This window comes from Diceros bicornis, chromosome 35 (assembly GCF_020826845.1).
Source record: "Diceros bicornis minor isolate mBicDic1 chromosome 35, mDicBic1.mat.cur, whole genome shotgun sequence".
Classification (NCBI taxonomy): Eukaryota; Metazoa; Chordata; class Mammalia; order Perissodactyla; family Rhinocerotidae; genus Diceros; species Diceros bicornis.
The window spans coordinates 15,308,806-15,332,011 of record NC_080774.1 but is presented as its reverse complement, the minus strand read 5'-3'; the positions used below and the strand labels follow the sequence as shown (position 1 = coordinate 15,332,011).

Here is a 23,206-nt window from a genome sequence, read left to right as displayed (position 1 = left end):
CTTTTCAAGACGCAGGGATTTTTATCTTGCTTATCTTTTATTTCTATCTTCTTGATTGCAAATAACATCTGTTAATGGTCATGCATTTCTTTTTCACATGAACAGACACAGCTGAACACTTGGGTGGTGAAAACTTACCCCATTTCTTCTATTCATATTGTCAACTGCAGAGTTGGTAGGATGAGTTCTTTAATAAATACTCTTTAGAGGAGGACCTAGTCAAAAAAATTCTCTCATGACTTTAGTCTTACCCAATCTTTACAGTTATTTAATATAAGGATTTTGGACAGTCTGTCTAGGCCTATAAAAATCAAGTTCCCTCAAAACCAAGTTTTACCTCCTTGAAATCTCTCTGCATCTCTTCCTGAAATGGCACTCAGTCACACTGCTCTGGAGACATCTATTTCAGAACTCGTCTTGAATGAAGTCCTGCCAGCCCTGTTTCCAAGGAGGCCCTCTCTGCATACCCTAACGTTCAAACTTAAACTTTAAAGGCGAATATCGTAATTGGAACGGGGTATGATTTTAACACACTAGTGAAAACGTGTAGTGTGTTTAGAACACAAATTTTGTCATTGGAAGTTAAAACAAAAGAGTTAATGTTGGAGAGTTTTCTGAGAAGTCCTGTATACATGTGACAAGGCTTCAGATCAAACTGTGTTCATGAAATGAAACAATTTCTTGATAAAATGCTAAATTGTCAGGGTCCATAAACTTTGAGGGTAGCAGTTTTCAGCTCCCAGTATTGATTTAATCAACATATCCAGTTTCACAAAAATATAAACACTGGCGATGAGGAACATGATGCACTTTGACGGCTGGCTGGCACCACCTTTCAGCTTGGGTCAAGATGGGTCTCTGGTTTTCACAGGTTGCACCTGGGTCAAAGTTTATTATACATTGGCCATTAGTCCACACAGAATCATTAAAACAAGTGGCCCTGAAAAAGTATGTTGAATAGGCTGAAGCCTTGCTGAAGCTAACAAGGGTTCCCCTATCACCCAGTTCCTGTTTCTCCTGTCATAATGATAATCAAAACCCACAAACAGTATTTCTAAAGCTTTATCCTTGTACTATCAAAATGTGCCCCATCAGTGTGGAACGCCCAGTTGTGCAGTGTATGCATCTAGTATACAGATTTTATTTTTTCCCAACAGCATTAAACTGACGTCTGTTGAATGCAATGCAAGGAAGGGCAACTCCCTTGCCAAAGATATAAAAGTTAAAATCGAGGAAGTATTTACAAGTCCTGAGTGAAGAAATGCTATATTAATTTATGGCAGAATTACTTAGAAAGCTGTGCAAGTCTAGCGGGAGAACGGTGACCTCCTCAAAGGGTCTAGCATGGTGGTCTCGGGGAGTCCCAGAAGGCCCTGGCCTCTGGGAAGCTCCCAAGAAAAGTAAAGGCGCAGGAAGGAGTGCCATGAACTTTGACCCCACCGCAGCACAAACAACGCCGACCGCACCCCAGGCGGGCCCGCGGGTAACTGAAGTTGCACGGTCTTCCGCGTCTGAGGAAGCCCCGCCCCTCCCTGTCCCGCCTACCGTCAACTCCGCCAATCCTTGGGCGCCATCGACCACTCGGCTTCCCAGGCGCCTCCAATCAAGTACCTATATCCGGACCCAAGCCTATGCCCCGCGATCAGGAAAGGTGAGTAGAGAGCCTATCGGAGCCGAGCTAGGGGCGTGGTCGGGGCAGGGGGCGGGCGGACTGAGACGGCGGGGCGGAGCGCGCTCGGCGCAGTCGGGTGCGATTGGCCACCCCTGGCAGGAGCCGCACCTCGGACAGCAGCAGCGGCGGCCGCGGGAGGGTCCGTGTGGCGCCTGGCGGCGGCGGCGGCGGCGGCGGCGGCGGCGGCGGGGTCCTGCGCTAGAGTGTGGGACCCGACCCGGAGACCGCGGGCGGAGGCTCCGCGCGGCCGGACCGGGCACTCAGCGACCGGACCCGGGGATCCTCCAGGGGACGAGCGGCAGAAGAGCGACTCGGGAACAAGTGTGGGAGAGGAAGCGGCGGCGGCGGCGGCGGCGGCGACGCCGGGCCCGGGGGTGGTGACAGCAGGTCTGAGGTGAGAGCACCGGGGCGCGGGGCGGTGACAGCGTGAGCCCAGGCGAGGGGACCCTGGGCGGAGTGAGGTCGGGAAGTGAGGGGAGTTCCGGGAGCGGGTTTGACAGTCCCGCCTGTGGAGTGGAGACCCCGAGAGGGGCTGGGACATTGGGTCTGAGGGGGGGACCCCGAGAGGGGCTGGGACAGGAGGTCTGAGGGGGGGACCCCGAGAGGGGCTGGGACAGCAGGTCTGATGGGGGGACTCCGAAACTGGCCGGGACAGCGGGTCTGAAGAGAGGGGACCCCGGGACGGGCCAGGACAGCGGGTCTGATCAGGGGACCCCCGAGAGAGGCTTGGGACAGCGGATCTAAGGGTGGTTCCGAGAGGGGCTGAGACAGCGGGTTTGGGGGTTCCCCGAGAGGGCTAGGACAGCAGAGCTGAGGGAGTTCCCCGAGAGAGGCCGAGACAGCGGGTTTGGGGAGGGTCCCGAGAGGGGCTAGGACAGCAGGTCTGAGGCGGGGCGTTCTCGAGAGGGGCCGGGACAGCGGGTTTTGGGGGGGGGGGCCGAGAAGGACTAGGACAGCAGGTCTGGGGGGGTTCCCTAGAGGGACCGGGACAGCGGGTCTAAGGGTGGTCCCAAGAGGGTCTGGGACAGGGGTTTGCGGGGGTTCCCGGAGAGGAGCTAGGACAACAGGGCTGAGTGGGGGTTCCCGGAGAGGGACTAGGACAGCGAGTCTGGGAGGGAGACCCCGAGGGGGCTGGGGACAGCGGATCTGAGGGGTAGACCCCGAGGGTGCTGGGGATAGTGGGGAGACCCCGAGAAGGGCTTCTGAGTGCGCGGGTGGAGGCGCGGCGCCGGCCCTCTGTGGGAGAGGTGAGGGGGCCCGGGTCGGGGTCTCTGCCTCGGGGAGTTGGGACCCTCGGAGCGCAGAGGAGAGGGGACCGCGCTGCTCCCGGGGTCCGCGGTCAGCCGCTCTTCCTAAAGGCAGTGTTTGGGGCGTGGGACAGCCTGCGCCCCCGTGACTCTGTGGGTGACTCTGTGGAACAGGGATTATGTAATGAAACATCTTCTAAGCGGAGCGCGAGGGCTGGAGGGTCTGGCAGAAGCACAAAGATCTGGAAAGATCAAGAGAGTGGACAGCTGGACCTCTCCCCACTGGCCCCCGGGCTTCCCATCCCTTTCTTCGAGTTCGGCGTGGATGCCTTGAAAGTGAGGGGCTTCCTGACCTTAACAGCTTAATCAGAATGTGAAAAGTTGGAGAGGGCTTCTTGTACAGACCACAAACAAGTTGAAAGGGAAACGCATCCTTTTGGAGACCCATGTTTTGGATTAATTAGGATGTTTATTTTGATAGACCCTGTATTTTTCATTTTAGCACAACAGGGAGCTAAGAAACTTTTCCAGATTTGGCAGCACACCAGCGTCATTGTTTACAATGCAGATTTAAAGGAACTATATACTAAGTTTAGCTGTTTAACTTGGATGTGTCGGAGAGAGTGGGAAGGTCAAACTAAATTCTGAAGAGGTATTGGAGTCGCTAAACTAACAGCATCATCCAATTAGATTTCTCATCCTACAAGCTACCAGGGCTGAGCCTTAGGCATAATTCCAGGACCAGCTAAGGAGAGAGATAAGCCTATTTAAACCAGACACTGTATGTCCTGGTGGGAGGCAAGTGTGTGCCTATTAAAATGCTGAAACAAATAGTGGAAAGCAATAGGGGGTGAGAATTGGGGGGCAGCCTCCTCCTTTGACGGATGTGAAAATTAAACTAATGACCGGGCTAGTTGTTCACAGTACTTAGGATATGTTAATACTGCCCTGACTACCTTTCAAATGTTCTCTTGAATGCACATGCTTTGTTATGGTTGTACCAGCAGTTTTGCATTTAAATTTTTTAACTTCTTTTTCTCTGTGTGTTGCTTCTCCTCACCCCTTCTCTTTTCGACTGGTTTCTTTTTTATAAAGCAGACTTAGAAAATGATGGTTTGGGGGAAATAATGGAAAATGTAATTACTGTATCATTTCACCATTATTTACATAGCTTCTCTGCTTCAGATTTAGAATATGTCTTATAAGAAACCTTTGCCCACGTTTAGTAACGGGCAGCTTCAACTAAGAGGAAGAAAGAAATGCTGCATTGTTTCCCAGAGACATAATGTAGAAGGCTTCCATAGCACTGCCTATTTAAATCCAAGCAAAAATTCCGGAAGTCATTTTCATCAGGGTGATAATAAATAGAGGACATGTGCTATTTGGGGATTTTATTGGGTATTACCTGATACAGAAAAGTTCTTGTATGGCTTCAGAGAGTGTGGAACTTGATGTGGTTGTGAAAATGCCACCAACTAGAAGTCCTCTCCTAAGAAACAGAAGTTATAGAGATGAGAAGAACAACAGCAGCAAATACAAATTGAAAACATGAGGCACTATAGTTTATTTAACATGTATTAAGTGTAATTTTTTGACATTAAATTTCTTTTTCCAGAACACTAGGTAGAATTCAAGTAAAAATAAGATCAGTTAAATCAAGAGGTCGTTTACAAGGGGCATATATTCATAATGTAGTGCACGTAACATAGGAAATAGTCTGTGGAAGGACTGAGAATCTCAGTACCAATAATTCTACAAAGTAATAGAAATGTTTGAGTAGATAAGCTCTTTTATCATACTTAGCTCATTTCTGACTGGTACAAATGGTAGTTTCTTAAGACAAAACATTGTTTATTTCCTTGTAAGAAAAGAAAGTGTTCTGATACTCCCCTGAGTGATTACTAAAGCAGTCATTTCAACCACATTACGTTATAATATTGATTCAGAGATGATAAAGAGAGATTCAGTGTAATAGAATTTTCAGTGATAGGAAGGGCCTATAGTAACCATTTATTCCCAGGTGGGTGGGAGGGTAGGAATTCTGTGGGAATTTATTTTCATTTGTTTCACAAAATAAAACTGTGCTACAAGAAACTATAAATATGTGAAGTCATTACACCTATGTTCATTTAAACTGTTTCTGTTCAATTAAAAAATATAATCAAGAGAAGAGATTAAGAAGCCTTATATTTCCATATTAATGGTTATAGCAGCCACAGAATGCAAATTCTTTTCAGTTTGGTGTTCTTAAACTATTCTTAGTCTTAGTTTTGCAGGATGCAAGTACTGCCTAGTACATACAATAACCCATTTTACACTTTCTTTACCACTTGAGTCATATACAGTTAAACCATTGTAATCTCAGAGTCTACCTTGATATCTAATTTTGCTTAATGTTTAAGCCAGCTTGAATAAAAGTTCTCATTGCTTGCCAGTATTCATATTTGTTGGTTTCAGTAGTTATAGGAGAATGAATGAAAATTATTTGTACTTTTATTTTAGTCTTAGTTAAAAGCCTCTTTCCTTTATAATCTTTTCCTCCAGTCTTTGTTTTTTCCCTCCTCCCAAAAAGAAAACAGATTGACAGACAGAAAGAAAGAAAGCTTCCATCTAAAAGTGTTTTGTGACTCTCCTAAGAGTTCTTTTCATAAGACTTCTTTTCAGTCTTCAGTGAGAGTTTCCTATCAATCAGAGAGGATAGTTTCAGATTAGTTTTAAGTTGTGGGATATTGTACAATTGCATTTCAGCATAGGGAGTTTAGTTTGTGATTATTTAGTTTTATCACTCATTTAATTGGTTGCTTTCTTATTTGTGAGGATATATTACAAGTTTGTTAGTATTTCCTAAACTCAGACTTAGCTTCGTAAAAAAACATAGTGGTATCTACCTAACTATAATTATAGATTAGATATGTTGAATTTATGGGCCAAAATGTGATCTAACTCATTTCCAAGCTCTGAGCACCAAATTAAAAACAACAACTATTTAGAATTTTTATGATAACCAATAGGGATTAAATTGCTAAATTGTATAATTCCAGCTACATGTTGTTAAAGTTACCTAAATACTTTATAAATCAACCTAATGTATTTTGTCTGTCTGGTTTGAGATTTGTTAGAGACATTGGAGTATATTTCAAGTCTTTATAAATTCTTTCTATTATGTGACAGAATGACTTAGGGATAGATTTCTGGATTTGTTAACATGGATCAGTCTCCTAACCATTGTCAGATATCTCACAAATACACATTTTTTCATCCCCAGAATGAGTGAGAAAAGGGAAATGCCTTGGAATAAACATTTTATACCTAGCAAAACCTTCTTCCCCTAAACAAAACCTTCTCTAATGAGAGCCTTTATATGGTGCTAGGGAAGGACTCCTGTGACAATTTTCCAGTCTCCTTTTCTTTTTCATTCTTCCTATATACGCTGTTGCTGTCTTATTCTCCCTAATGTACATGTGTGGCCCATGTGGCTTTAGCTCCTAACGCTGGGAATTTACACATTAGAGTCGAGTGTTTTGGGCCCTTTCACTTCACCTCTGGCCTAGGTGAAATGATGGTTATCAAAATCAGCCTCACAGTGTACGTTTTGGTATGCTTAATATTTTAGTCAATTATCAAAGTCCTAATTGGAAGACTTCAATTTTACTTCCTTCCACTTTTTTACATGGACAATGGGATAACCTTTTTATTTCCAGATCGAATAGGACTCTGTGCAGTATATATTTATTTTTATATGTTTCAGTTTCTGTGTAATGACATGGTTTATGTCCATAGCAATCAAGGCTTATGACAATTCAAATGCATTCTATTTTATTTATTTTTGTGTGTGTGTGAGGAAGATCGGCCCTAAGCTAACATCCGATGCCAATCCTCCTCTTTTTTTTTTTGCTGAGGAAGGTTGGCCCTGAGCTAACATCTGTGCCCATCTTCCTCTACATTATATGGGACGCTGCCACAGCATAGCTTGACAAGTGGTGCATCGGTGCATGGCTGGGATCCGAACCTGCAAACCCCAGGCCGCCAAAGCGGAGCGCGCACACTCAACTGCTTGCACCACCAGACCAGCCCCCAAATACATTTTATTTACCCATTACAATGGATGGAACTAATCAAGGCAGAATACTTTCTTAAACTAATAACCTAATTAGTCTTGGCAGTAGACACACAAAACAGAATCATAGTTCATGGCCAATTTTCCATTCTGTTGTGAACATTAGCCTTTACTTTTTGAAGGATGTGTGTGTGTAAATACACAAAGATTTCCAAAAAAGCCATATAAATATAGTTTTTAAATGATCTAGATCAAGATTTAATAACAGAGATACAAAGTTACAATATTATGCTTCATGTACCTTTGTGTTTCCATTGTCTCTTGTGCAAAATTCTCCTCTGTCATTGTATACCAGTTCCTTCCTTACATGTGTTTGTCTTTTACTAGCTTGTGAGTACTTCGAGGGCAGAGATAGGTCTTATTAATCTTTGTGTCCCGCATGCCAAGTATAGTACCAGGCACAAAGTATGAAGGATGCTCAAGAAGGGTGAATTGAATGAGTGAATGAATTAATGATTAGCAAATTAGTAGATTATATTTATGTTCACACTTTGTTTGTTTCTTTTTTTTTTTTTTTGGTGAGGAAGATTGGCCCTGAGCTAACATCTGTTGCCAATCTTCCACTTTTTTGTTTGAGGAAGATTGTCCCCTAGCTAACATCTGTGCCGGTTTTCCTCTATTTTGTATGTGGGACACCACCACAGCATGGTTTGATGAGTGGTGTAGGTTGGCGCCCGGGATCTGAACCCACGAACCCCAGGCCACCGAAGTGGAGTGCACAAAATTAACCACTATGCCACTGGGCCAGCCCCCACACTTTGTTTCTTATCCACATAACCACTATGCCACTGGGCCAGCCCCCACACTTTGTTTCTTATCCACATTAAGGGCTTTTAGTACGTAAAAAGGGTGTTAAAAGAGACAGTGATTCGGTTGGAACCCAAGAACAAATGTTAGCATGATTTATCTACCATATAAGAAACAGTATCATGCTGGAAGGAGAAAAGGGCCTTAGACTCAGAAAGATGTAGGCACCTATTTTGGCTTTGTCATTATGCCACCTGGCTTACCTTGGGTAAGTGTCTTAAGGCCTTGATTCTCTCACCTGTAAAATAAGAATATGTACCTCACAGGATTCTTACAAGGAATAAATGAAGCAGTTTATGTAAAGCACCAAACATAGTGACAAAGGCATAGAAAGTGTTTAATAAATGGTAGCTGCTTCATATTTTAATCACTTGAAACAATTTTTTTATTGGTATGTTTGCTCTACTCTCAGCATCTAATCATTTGTTGAATTCTGTGGCTCCTGACTCCAAAAATAATTAATAGATTCACACATGGGGAAATTGAGACTCAGTGAGGGTAAGTGACTTCCCAAGGTCACACAGACAATGGCAAACTTGACCAGTGTGACCTAGATCTGTTTTTTCAACTCGGTACACTTTCTGCTTTACACCTCTCATTGGTCCAAGAAGGAGCTAATGAGAGCCTTTATATGGTGCTAGTGAAGGACTCCTGTGACAATTTTCCAGTCTCCTTTTCTTTTTCGTCCTTCCTATATACACCGTTGCTGTCTTATTCTCTCTAACGTACAGCTCTGATTTTGTCACTCACATGTTCAAAACCTTTAATAATTTCCCGTGGCCCACTGTACTGAATCTGAAGTACTGTACTGTACTGTAAATCGGAATTCAGTACAGATTTATCAACCTGTGTTTAGGTTTCTATTGTCCCATCGTCCGTATATGTATCTCCTGTGCCCCAACCAGACCAGCCTGCTTACTGGCCAAGCACTTACTGACTTGCCACCTTCAGGTGTTGGTTGCTGCCATTTCTTTTCCCTAGCACGCTTTCTGTTTCTCATTTTCCAGACCTACCTCTAATGCCATCTTTCCTGAGGCCTTCTCTGATCATCCTCCTTGCTACCCTCTGCTTTGAATTCCCTAAGTACTTGCTTTGTACATTTTCTTATTATACTAATCTTCACTCTGATATTACATTATAGGGTTTGTACTTGTCTTATCCTTCCTAGATGTTCGTTTTCTTGATTGTCAAAGGACAGTGTCTTACGCATCTAACCAAGTGTCTTGCAACTAATTTCTGCTCAATAGATATTTGTTGAATGGTATTAAATTTAAATACTTATTTTAGGTTCAAAAATAATATTTAAATATAATTATTGCTGCCAGTGAATATAGCAGGGATAATTCTTAAGTGAAGAATTCACTTCTGACCCTGATAGTTGGTAAATTTGATGGCAATGGTAGCAAATATTTGGAAATTTGTATGTTCATATTCGGCATGATAATATTCCCTAAAGTGACCTTTGACTCTGAGTGTTTGGGATTTGTTATTTTTGTTTCCTTAGGTGATGTTTTTATCTGTAAGGAATTGGTTCTAACTTCAGGTCTTTGAAAGTTTGTTATCCTTTCTCTGGGTATTAGCAACAAATGAAATTAGATTCTCTGTCATTTGCAACAGAAGGTGGTTGATCACTTGAGTCAGAGGTGGATTCTGGGAGAGCTCTAATACTCTGGTCTTCCAAAGTAAAGTTTGTTAACTTTGCGATATAAGCAATTTGCAACTGTGGACAAATAAACTTATTGTTATCCCTACTTTTCATTTTGTATTCTTCTCCATAGTGCTTACCACCTTCTGAGATACCAAATAATTTGTTTGTCTTATATCCCTACACTAGAATTTAGAGTCTATGAAAGCAGAGATTTTTGTGTTGTTCATTGTTGTATCCTCAACTCTTAGAACTATGCCTAGCATGTAGTAGGTACTCAACATATATTTGTTGAATGACTGAATAAATCAGTTTGGCTTTGGAAGCTCCTCCAATTTGTTGGCTAAAAAGAAGGTTTTGTTATTTTAAACATAGAAAGTAAAATCCTAAGGAAGTAAAGTATAGCTTAGAAGAGTAGAGTTTATCTGTACATATACTCTCTGGGTTTTATGGGTTTTTTTTGAGCAGCCTTGAATTTACTATATTTTTGTTATATTGAATACAAATAAAAGCCATTCCTACCACCATATATCCAAGATAATTGTGTCTCAGTCTAGCTAAAATCTGAGAAAACTGTGTTCGTTGTAACAAAATCTAATGGAAGCTTGCTGACATGGCCTTTAGGCATTAAAGACTAATATGACCAAAATTATAATAAAATTCAGGACAGAGGCATTATCCTATTGCAAGTAGTTCACTTGTTTTTTTCTTAAATGCTGCTATTAAACCTGAAAATTGGTCAAATCAAGCTTCTGATGTTAATTTGGGATTATCGCTTTTCTGCATGTACATGTAATTGGGTTTGAAATGTGTTTTAAGCCTGAATTAAAAGAACTTAGTCATTGGTGACTCATGGTGAGAAATTTTTCCTTTTCCCTGCTGGAACATATACCATTGCCTCCAACCTGGCCTTTTTGAAACATTGAAAACATAAAGAATTCTATTTTTATGTACTAGGTTCTGGAAAAGTTCTTTTAAGTTTAAGGTGGTGGCCTTAATTACAATGCTTTTTAGTTATGTGTGCTACAGTTGCCTTTCCAAATTTCCATACAAATTTCTTTAGCCTTTGCCTTCATGGAAGTTTTCTCATTATACATGAAACTGTCAAAAGTCTATTAGATAGTGTATGAATGACCACAGGGACTTTGCTTTGTTCATTACTCTCTTCTTAGTGCCTAGAACAGTGCTTTGCACAGAGAAAGCAATTAATACATATTTGTTGAGTGAAGTCACATACATTCTTAATAACAGTGCATTTTAGAAAAATAATGAAAGTCTGTTGAAATAAATTTTCTCCAGCCCTTTTGAATTAGGTAATCATCAATTCACAATCAACCTAGTTTGGGAGGCTCTTGGAATTAGCCCAAGGTAGTTCTGCCCTAATAGTTCTTAGTATTGATTGTGTCAACCTGAAATCTTCTTTAGTGGTTCACTTACAAAAGGAAGGCTAAATCGGCAACACCCATAGGCACTTGCACCTGGGAACCAATGGGAGTTGTAACAGGAAATACTTCAGCTTGCAATACCGATAGTAATGTGCAGCACTCAGGTCACGCTGCTTTTGTCTGCAGTTCCCTATTAGGATTGTACAGGGTTTCTTGAAGTTTTTTAATATATAAGTTTAAAAGAGAATTAACTTTAAACTTGAAAATTAAAATGTGAATGGCTATTTGCATTTTCTTCATTATCAAGGAATTGGTGAGTTGTCCTCCTTTAAGTTCTTTCTTTACCTTCTAATGTTGTATCCCGTGAAACTTCACTCTAGCACACAGGGAGGAGGGAGATGGAGGGTGTGTAAATGTAAAATAATTAAAACTTAAGCTTATATTATTATCAGTAATAATAACCAGTTCTGATATTTACATGATACCATAACGGGAGGCATTGATAGAATTTTGTGGATTTTTACCTAAGACTTATTTAGCTTAAACAAGTTTTCCTCTTTTGTACAGACTGGAGGAAAAAAATCAGGAAAAGTTTTTAGAAAATTCTTTCCAAAATGTCGAAATGTAAAGCTGTATAAAATGCTGTTGACGTTAACTGTCTGACCAGGAAGTAGTCTCTTTAAGCCTCATTTATAAAACTGTGTCTATAATAACTTCCTTTCTCGGGAGATAGCATGGTGTTCTTACAACTTCAGTTGAGTTCAGTTTTATCTTTCCTAAGTGTATAAGAGGCAGCTTTTTAAAGAAAACCATCTCTGGGCAATCTTACTGATTGCTATAACTAAGTAAAGAATTTTTGGTTTTTGGTACGTTGGATTGGAAATGTAGGACACGCTTTTGAGAAGATGTACTGTGAGTAAGCTTGGTGTTTTGTTTTACATTTAATGTTTTATTATAAATATGGTTTGTGTCTAAACATCGCTAATAAACTTTGTTGCATTTCTTGTGAATATGGCTTTAGCTCAAAATCCAGCTGAGAGTAATCAACCTCAAAAGTCACTGGATTCGTATGCTCTATTTATTTTAATTTGTAGTTTGATATTCTACAAATAAATATTAGTGGGAGTTTTTTTCAAAAGTTATTTGATTTCTCCTTTCTCCTGGATAAGTAAGATAAATACTGAGCTGCAAATAAAATATCAAAGTCTTGTCAGAAGAGTCTTTTAAACAAAAATTTTGAATATACTAAAGCCATCTTTATTAAATGAATGCAGTTTATGCTAATGAATGATATTTCTACTGTAAAAGAGTATTTCAAAATAAAGCTACTCAAAATGACATACTATTCACCCTAGAGATCTTAAATAACAACAAACCTACTTATTTTTCTTCTTTTACAGAAAGGGAAAATAGGATGGAAAGCAGAGCGATTTCTTGAACGTAATACCAAATTCAGAGGCAGAAAAGTAGGAGGATTTGATCACATTTACTTTGTTGTGTAATTTTTTTTGTTTTAGTACATAAGGGTAGTTACTTATTAAAGTATAAAAATAAAATATTTTAGCCATGAGGTAATAATTTATGGGACTACTCTAGTCCATAAAATGAAATTAGATGAAGTAGGAAAGTAGATAATTTTTTATTTAGTATCTCATAGTTTGTATGTTACAAAATTAATGCAAAATATTTTATAAACCAGGAAAGCTACCTTAATAGCTTCTTTACCAACTTCACTAGGCTCTTGGAACAAGGTTTAAATGAAATGTGTATAACCCTGACTTCCAAACTCCTAATACTTTACATGGCAGTTGTGTACATTAAAGTCTTATAATTATACGTAGGGTGAATTTTCATTCAAGAAGCATTGCAGTGGATATTACTGATTTGGGAGCTCTATTCTTTCTAATACTTAAAAAAGGAAATTAAAACTTTCAAATAATCTTTGCAATGTGATGTCATAGTGTTTTTTTCCCTTAAGATTTATAAATGTTAAAAACTTAAAAGTACAAATTATGTAAATTGCAGTTTTTATAGATACAGAGGCCTTTTATGATTGTCTGAATGTTATATTAGCACTCCAGAAGTATCCCAGTCATGGCTTGGATGGGAGTGGAGCAAAGGAAATGGGTAGGGCTTCACTGTAGTGACAGATTATTGCAGATTATATGGCTGCCTGCCAAAACACCACTAGTTGGAGGGAAAAGTGGAAGTTACTAACTGCATCCTATTAATTTCTACATGTTTATTTAACCAGTTAAAACTGTTTGCTGGTTTCCTATACAGATGACAAGTTTTAAGCTTCTGAATTACTTGACATGTGCCTCGTCTTCTATTCTTTAGTTTACCGTGGTCATATTCCTTATCTATAGTCTGCAAAGATCACACTCACCCTTTTGTAGAAGACCATGTGTTAGCAGAAAAAAGAAGGGTGAGGGGAGACAGACTTTATAACTGCTTTACTTTCTGGTTAAAAGTATTGCAGAGTTCAAGTGTAAGGTATTCCATCATATTTAGATAATTTACATAAAATATTACTAAAAATAATCATCTTTTGTGAAGGAATTTGTAGTTCTTGATTGTTCTGGTTCAGCTGAAATTGAGATTCTTACTGTTGCAACATAAAAGGAAGCTTTGTGGAGGAAATATGACATCTCTGCCCAGATGCATAAGGAGGGAATTACAGTGGAGAGTTATTTTTAGAAGTGTCTTCTTATGAATATATTTTATGTACCGAGAAGTTTCTTTAAAAGGTTAGTTTATTTCAGAGTCACTGGTAGGAATTACATAGGTTGCTTAAGTCACTGGTTATTCTACTAAGAAAATATTTTTTCATACATTTTGATGTCACCCACCAGCCTAGTTAGTCCTGATCGGGCTGATATGACTAGTTGCATTTTTTTTAATGTGACCAAATTGAGAAAATATTGAGATCCTGCCAATACCATCAAATAGTAATGTAATATAAGTGTCCTGGTAAAAGAGAGGTTAGTTAACTCCCATTTCATAGCAGTGTCCTACTCTCCTTTAGGAATAGAGTGCAGTGTTTTCAGTATAAGGAAAGGTTAGAAGTGAGTCAAGGAGTCTATCCATTTGTGTCACTGACACAGTTCTTAGAACTGATGCCCCTTCCTACCTCTTTTACACAGTGAGTGAGTAGCACGTCCAGATTCCATACATCTCTTACTTTTGGTTTCAGTCATGTATGTTTGGGGTTGGCAGTATCATTTAATGATTAACAAGAGCATATCAGATGAACGTCTGCCGCTTACTAGCTTAATAGCCTTGTGACCTTGTACAGATCCCTTAACTCCCAAAGCCTCAGTTTCTTTAACTGTAAAAGGGGCATAATCATGGTACCTACCTCACAAGATTGTTGTGAGGATTAAATGAGATTATGTATGAAAAGCACAAGTTTGGCCAGACATTATAAAGGAAGAGCTCAGGGAGTGATAGTAGATATGTTTATTTTTGGACATTTCAATTCTTATTCACAGCTCTCCCAGAAAATGATCATGGGAAGAGATATAAAACAATACATGCAATCATGTATAGATAAGAGAATCAGTGTTAACAATAATAGAAGTATTTAGAAAGTACCATAGGAGCACATGAATGAATCTATAGGTCTTATTTATGCCATTTCTCTTTCCACGTTATGTACTACCCATTCTAAGGGGAGAGGGGGAGCAGGGGAAGAGTTGACTGTAGATTTAAATAATTATTAGTCTAAAAAATTAGTTAATCTGCCAAATTTAGCTTTAGTAACGTTTTTCTCTTTGTTTTTACTTCAGAGAATTTTCTCCCAATTTGATAGCACAACTCAGGAAAGTAACATGGCAAAGTATTGATTTCTTAATTCATTTTTCTCAAGAGTTTGTTTGTTTCTGACTAGATCACTATCAGATAAAGGTAGGACTATGTCTCAAGATTTTAGATCAGCTAAAAAAAAAGTTGTGGGTATTTTGGGGCAGGGGATGGGAGGTGGAACCAGATAATAAAAAGTATGCATTTGAGTATAAAGAAGAATGTTTTTCTGTTTTCACTATCTTAGTCCCTGGGGATTCATATCCTGTGATGGGTCAGTTAACTTTGTTTATGTATTGAAAAACAACTAATTTTTATGTAAGCAGATTTTCATAGAGCTGTGTTAGCAAAGCAGATGTGAAATTTGGGGGCACCTGCAGTAAATTGACTGAACAAAACAATGAAACTACTTACAGGGTGCTTGAAAAACATTTAGGGTTTGTGAATATATTTCGAGTATTTGAAATTTCCAGGTCTTAATCTGCAGTACAACCGCTTTACCTGGTGGCCAACCCCTGGATTAGTCTATGTCTCTTCCTTGTCTCTGGTACCTCCTAATCTTACAGTCAGTCTCAAGGCCCATCACATTGCGGCTGAAACACCCTGTCTCGCTGTGCACCTCTACCCAGACCCTTGTCACCTCATTCCTGGGTTACCACAGTTGCCTTCTTTCACTTCTGTCTGTTTTTTCCAACTCGTCCTGATTAACCTTCTTTAAATGCTACCACTTCCACCATGTCACTCCCCTTTTCAGAAAGCTTTATTGGTCCCGTGTTTTCCACCACATTAAATCTAACCTCTTCTGCCTTTCAACGCCCTTTCTAATCGGTCCCACACTGCTTAGCCAGCTTCATTTCCTATGTTCTTTGGCACGTTCTTTCTGCTCTCTTGAAGTCAGTCTGTCTCTCAAACACACCATATTCATTCAAGTCTGTGCCTCTGGTACTATTATTTACTTCACTCAAAAAACCCTCCTCTCTTCTCACTGCCTACTCAGATTTTACGTTTTCTTCAAGATGCTGTGTAGGGCCGGCCCCGTGGCTTAGCGGTTAAGTGCACGCGCTCCGCTGCTGGTGGCCTGGGTTCGGATCCCGGGCGCACCGATGCACCGCTTCTCTGGCCATGCTGAGGCTGCGTCCCACATACAGCAACTAGAAGGATGTGCAACTATGACATACAACTATCTACTGGGGCTTTGGTGGGGGGGAGGAAAAAAAGGAGGAGGATTGGCAATAGATGTTAGCTCAGAGCCCGTCTTCCTCAGCAAAAAGAGGAGGATTAGCATGGATGTTAGCTCAGGGCTGATCTTTCTCACAAAAAAAAAAAAAAAAAAAAAAGACGCTGTGTAAAGTTTACTCCTGTTTGAAGCCTTTCCTGACTATTTCAATTCTTACTGTTTTGCTGCAAATTCCCAGGTGATTTTTAAATTAGAAAACCAGTGAATGAAAATGTGCATAGTATCTTATATCATTTACTGTTTTGTCTTCACTAATGATGTAAACATTTTAAATACACAAACCATATCTTACAATTAAATCTTTCACAGTTCCTAGTGTAATGTTGAGGTACTTGACTGATTTGAAGGAAAAGAAAAGAAAGTAAATCTATTTCATCATGCCTATCTAAAGTAAAGTCAACAATCCTAGTAATATTGAAGGGACCTGAATATTTTTCCAATTTGGGTCAGATCTGTCACTTCTTACAGAAAAGCATTAGGCAAATGAAAATAGTTTTGTAACTGGTTGTAGATGGACATGTTTGCTTTTCTTTATGAGAAACTATATATATATGTGTGTGTGTATCTATCTATGTAGATAATCATGTACATATATGATTTTGTTTCCTTTCTTAAAATAATATAGCCAGCTATACTTGGAGAGGTTTAGCTTTGATATTGACAACTTTCCATCCTGTTACTATAGATTAAATATGATCAATAAATTTTATATAACCAAGGAGTATTCTTATCTAATTCTTCAAGTAACCTAAGTATAATTAAGTGCATACTGTGCATAAGGTTAGGCTCTGTGAAGGGATATTGAAATTAATTACATATGATCTCTGCCCACAAAAACTCGTAGGGAATTCTCTTAGGGAAGACAAAATATATACTACTCAGAAGCTTAAACATAAGAATACTTGTTACTTCACTTGGATTTCTGTTGCTTTAATTCTCAGTCAGTCTCCTGTCTTTTGAAATAATACATAACGTTCCTTTTATTGATGCCAAAGAGCATATAGCACACCCAAACAAAAACTTTTTTGTTTTTTTTTTTGGTGAGGAAGATTGACGCTGAGCTGATATTCATTGCCAGTCTTCCTCTTTTTTTTGCTGAGGAAGATTGGCCCTGAGCTAACATTCATGCCCATCTTCCTCTACTTTGTACGCGGGATGCTGCCACAGTGTTGCTTGACGAGTGGTGCGCAGGTCCACACCCAGGATCCGAACCAGCGAACCCTGGGCTGCCAAAGTGGAGCGTGTGAACTCAACCACTACACCACCAGGCCGGCCCCAAAAACTTTTTTTTTTTTAATGTTTTCCCCTTCTTTATTTTTTTCCAGTTTTATTGAGATATAATTGACATATAACATTGTATTAGTCCAAGGTGTACAATATAATGATTTGATATATGTATAATTGTGAAACAATTACCGCAATAAGTTTAATTAACGTCAGTCATCTCACATAGTTACAAATTTTTTTCCTTGTGAAAACAACTTTTAAAATTCATTCTCTTAGCAGCTTTCAAATATATAATATAGTATTGTAAACTATAATCACTATGCTATACATTACACCCCTGTTAGCAGTCACTCTCAATTAACCCCGTCCCCTAGCAACCACTAACTTACTTTTTGTCTCTATGGATTTGCCTATTCTGGACATCTCATATATGGACTCATACGATTTATAGCTTTTTGTGTCTGACTTCTCCACTTAGCATAATGTTTACGGTGGCATAGTGGTTGAGTTCACAACATGGAGGGTCATCCATGTTGTAGCGTGTATCAGTACTTCGTTCTTTTTTATGGTTGAATAATATTCCATTGTATGGATATAACACATTTTGTTTACCCATTCATCTGTTGATGGACATTTTAGTTGTTTCCATTTTTGGCTATTATGAATAATGCTGCTGTGAACATTCATGTATGAGTTTTTATGTGAACATATGTTTTCATTTCTCTTGGGTATATACCTAGGAGTAGAATTGTTTATAATTATTTTTGTAAAATAATTCAAATGAAAGTGCTTTGCAATGATTTCTTTTGAGTCATTTATTCAGCAGCCTCCCTGCCCACACACACAATATTGTTCATTTAGCTAATTTGTTTCCCAGATCTTTTCTTCAGAAATAAGGCAGAGGCAAGCTTTACCTCAGATCCTGGACAAATAGTTTTTAATTCTAAATGAATATAATCTGAGTTCAACACTGCCTGCTCCATTCAAGACACTATAGAGGAGAAATAAATAAGATTCCTACTGCTAGTCATATTCACTTAAAGGAATTTTAAAATGTCCATGTCTTTTAAAAGCAAGACAGAATGGCATCAATGCCAAAAGAAGTTAAGTACTTTCTATCCATGAAGAAAGAAGTGGTTACTTCTGTACCAGGGAGATGGGGTAACTTAGGGATAGAATTTGAGCTGAGTCTTGAATATTGGGTAGCTTTTCAACAGGTGTAATGGGACATAATATATTTTTTAGTGTAGTTCAGACTAAGTAAAGTATAAATGTGAATAAAGTTTAGAATACTTGGGGATAGTGACAAATCAAAGGCCCTCGAATCATATGCCAAGAGGTCTGAACTTTAAACAGAAGATAGTGGGGAGCCATTTAAGGTGTTTGAATAGAAGAGACTGTTGCACTCAGAGCCTTTGAAAGATTACTCTATCAATAGTTGCTAGAATGACTTAAAGGAAGAAAGAGATTGGGAATGAGAACTTGGACTGGTAATGAGGTTCTGGAATTAGGGCAGCCTCAATGGAAAGAAGAAAAACAGCTTGTGAGAGATTTATTTAGGGCATTAACAGCTTGGGAGAGATAGCTGAAAGCATGAGTCAATCAGATAAATAAGAGAAAGTGTAAAAAGAAGAGAAGAGGCCCAGCACAGACCCTTGTGTTAAGAGGTGAGAGGAGGACAAGCTAGCAGAAGTGGGTTGGAAAGGAACTCATGGAGGAAAGTGCAACACAAACCAAGAAATAAGAGCCATGTAAGGAGGAGCTACATAAAGTTTGTGGAAGGATATGACCTGAGAAGAATCCTGTTGGATTTGGAGATTAGGAGGTTAAAGCTAGTGAGTTTGTTAGTACCAGAGCATCTTCCTGTCAGGGAAAGTTCCCTCTCCTCTCCTCAATAAATGATACCTTGAGTATATTGTAGGCCTAAAGGAGTCAATGGAGAGCAATGGAAGATTTAATAAAAATGAGAGGAGTAAATTAATGAAATGAGAAAGTTGTAGGATACAGAATTAATAGACTGGTTTTTTGGTGTTGTTGGGGAAAGGTGGTTAATATGAAAAAGGAAGACTGAAGGATAAAGACAATTGAGTATGTGGAGAAATTTTAAGATGGAATGGAGAAAAATGGAGGACGTTTACATCGAATGGCCTCAATGTAAAATTTATAGTATTATTGCTTATTAGTAGTACTACAGATAGAATAGTTAGAATTAGAAAATACCTTGCATTACCTCCGGCATATGTAGAAAGATTGAATTCTTTCCATCCTATATACGTTTCATTCTTTTAGCTGTGTATTGAGCATATCTTTGCCTATGCTTTTAAATGCATTTTCCTCCCGAAAGCCTAGCTACATGATGCAATATACAGACTACCAGTTAGGCCTGTTGAGTCCATTTTTCTGCTAGTTATTCAAGCTGTGTATTTTGAGTGCTAATAATAGTGGGAACTCAAGTACAGTGTTTTGTTTAAAAATTAGTTCATAATCCTCAGTTTGAATGTTTATATATAAATGTTTTATTCTCTCTAAAAGATGCCCAAAACTAATATTATAATATTTTCTATGGAACAGAAATTTGTTAGTGATCTGTTCTATAGTGTAGCAGGCACTGTGGAGATATTTTAATCTACACAGTATTTATTTAGTTAAAAGTAATGATGATGAATATATCTCACTTTGAAATTATAATTTCCCTGTTATGTTGCAAAATCATTTCCTTATTAGTCCTGAAGTTAGGAGTTCCCAGCAAGAAGACTTTTAGGTAAATGAGTAGATATGGAAGTAAGATCTCTTTCTTTCCTTTTAACGTTTTCTCCTCTTTCTCACAAAATGGTGAGAAGTCCTTCACCCAAGATAGCTCTTCTTATATAATTTTGACAACTATATAAGTAATACATGCTTCTTGTGTTAATAAATAGAAAATACAGATGAGTAATTAGAAGAAAATAAAAGTTAGTTTCTATACCCAAATACGTTTTGGCATATAATCTCCCAAACTTTTTTTAAGATGTTTTTTTAAAAATAGTATTTGGGAAGCTTAAGTTGCATATATCATTTTATAAACTGTTTTTTAAACTTTAACAGTATATCATTATACCATATCAACAAATATTTATATTTCTATGTCTAAATATACTTCCACATCATTTTCAAGCCAGCATTGTTATATGGATATTCAAGGTGGATTTTTTTCTTAGTTTTTATTCTCACAAGTTATTCTAAATAGCTCCTTAGTTATTCTATCTCCAATACAACTCTACGTTTCTTTCCAGTCATAGAAGATTCTACAGCAGATAGGCCATAAGAACTTCATTTCCAAGAACATGGAATAATTTTGTTTTTTCAAATAGAGTGGGTAAATAGCATTATTATACTACAGGTCTGAACAGAGCTCCCATTGCTTAAGAATATGCCCCCTTTGTTCCCCATCCACTAGAAACACAAGCTAGCAGTGTCTGACAAGTCTGTCTACCAACAAGAGCTTAAAAGGATGCATGCTTATCTCCCCAAACACATGGCTCTTTCCTTGGCCTTCATCTGCTCTAGAGGAACTCTAGCTCCCCTTCTTCCCCTAGACTATCACCAGCCTTCCTTCCTCTTATATTCCTGCTTATTCAGGATTTTTTTGTTCAAGTTTTGCATTCAAACCTTTTGGTTATGAGCCCTATAAGATCATCACTAAGAGAGGAGAGACTTTGGATTTGTCCCAAGTAGCCAATTACTACAGTCATTTGATTAATGAATATTTCTTGTCCATTATTGTAAAGACTGTATTCCAGCCTCCTTAATTTAATCTATTCTATTTTATATTATTTAAAAAATTTTGTCCTGATCTGACTTTAAAAATCTAGATATTTTAATTCTCATCTTACTAAAAATTTTGCTTCAAATTTATATCACTACAGTAAATAGGAATACAAGTTTAGAACCTGCTTCAAAAAGTAGATATGGTTCAGTAAGCTTGGTTTTTAACATGCTATTTAATGACTAGGGGATTGAGTAGACTAAGCTTATAAAATTTGCTACATGTCCTTAACTGGCTAGCATCTGAGAGAAACAAATTAAAGTTCTAGTTATCCTTGACAAGGTGAAGGGGTGTATGTGTATTGACAAGAGGAATATATACTGAATGATTCAATGAGGGCCTAAAAAAAAAAAGGTGTAAATATAACAGGGGGCTCTAGACTTTGAAAACGCATGACAGAAAGAGAAATAAATAGTGTTAAATATGGGAAAGTAAACAATTATTTAAAAAGCCATAATACTATTAATAGTATTATTAGTAGTAATATTATTAATAGATCATGATTTAATTTGCAGTTAAGAAGGGGGCTTTTTTTAGCTAAATTCTTTCCATTAGTTTCTAATATGTAATGAAAGAGAAGGAGAGGGAGAGAGAGACACATGCAAGTGATAAAAAACAGGACTGTGAGATCAAAAAGTTATAATTGCCACATATTTTTCATGTTATTGAACATATTGTAAAGTGATAGTGCTTATACCACAGTTCTTAGATGGGATTTCCATCATTGTCAAAGTGTGAATAGGCATTGTTGGTGTGAACACTGCTTCTCCCCTGTGAGGCAGGTAAGACGGATGGTTGTGTTAGAATGTGGTATTCTGTCTGTTCTGTGCATTAACAGAGATTTACACCTGCACTTTTATATAATAACTGAACAAATTAACTCTATAATTGCCTTACCTGCATCTAGTGGATTATATTTACTATGACACCTGCTTTCACTTTGTTTTAGAAGAATCAAGAGCTTGAATTTTGTATTTTGGTAAATCAAAAAAAATTTTGGAATGTATGCAGGATAGAGGGCAACTAGTACATTAGGGACTCGGAGGGAAAATAAGTGAAGTCAATGTAAAAAATAAAGAAGATTAGAAATCAGTCCACTGTCAATGTTCTAAATTTGTCAAGTCCATGCAGGGTTTCTTATCGTTGCAAAACTTGGAACAATTAAGTTCTAGGAAATTTTTACAAGATGCTCTGAATTTAAGAGAAAACATTTAATCTCAAAAATTCCCGTCTCTAAATTACTGTCTTTAAGTACTTCCTTTAAACTAAATGTATTAATGGTTTAATTTGGTGTCCTTCTGACTCTTCTGTAGTTTGCCGATGCACCTAACGCAGTTCCCTGAACATATGAAACACTCAATAAGTATTTTTAATTATTTTACTGGGCGTTTTAAGTCCTGGGTTTAATGTAAAGTGTCACATATATGGAGTGACCTAAGACTCCTGAATTTCCAAAGCAGATTTTTGCTTTTGATTAATGAATTTACTCCACAGTGAAGTGCTATCTAGACTTGACCAATAGATGTGGGAGGGACCACTATATAATATTTTTAAAACCTAAGAGATACTATTAGAACTTGGTATGCAAATTTCAGAAGACCTAATAATTTCTAATGGGGGTTTACAATGTCTCACAACAGAGTACCATCAGATACTATCAGTAGATATTTTATATTGCATATTTTATTTATTGATAGTACACAAGTTTATAACTCTGTTATAATATTATCTGAGTAAAGAGTCTGGCATTTACTGTGTTGATTTCTGCAGGCTTCTGTAGAGAAGTTTCTAACCTTTATTATTTCAAATCTTGAACTAAATGTGTTTCTTGATTGCTTGTATAGCTAGATCTTTTTAACATGTTGGAGAAATTAGTAACTTTATCAAGCTTGATAAAAGGATAAAATTCAAAGTTATTTCATATTGTGCTAATAAAACTTTTACTGATCACATTTACATAGTAATGTCTGTTGACCAGTTAGAACATAGCTTGTAACTGTGAGCAGATTGATTCCTCATGCTAGCTTTCTCACTGGAAATCCCAATATTATAATAATATCAAAGCTGCCTACTCTCTGAGATGAGGAAGCCACATGATCCCTCCCACTCTGAAATCCTGTTTTTTCAAGCTAATTTCAAATGAAGGAGGAAGTATTTTGCCAAAGTAAAACAGCGAAAATGTTAAAAGAAGCAAAGAGAGAGTTTTTTTTTTTTAGCATGGTTAGTGGGCTTCCTTGATAAAAAATCTTATTAAAATCAT

General features: G+C 38.2%; 1 protein-coding gene across 2 annotated transcripts in view; it reads left to right on the top strand.

Annotated features, from left to right (window-relative positions):
- Positions 1-2,009: 2,009 nt before the first annotated feature.
- TAOK3 (TAO kinase 3) overlaps positions 2,010-23,206 on the top strand; it is a 180,528-nt gene continuing 159,331 nt past the window's right edge. For both annotated transcript variants that reach the window (XM_058531527.1, XM_058531528.1), the window contains exon 1: positions 2,010-2,066. The gene's annotated coding sequence lies outside the window, so the exon portion shown is untranslated. The remainder of the gene's footprint in view (positions 2,067-23,206) is intronic.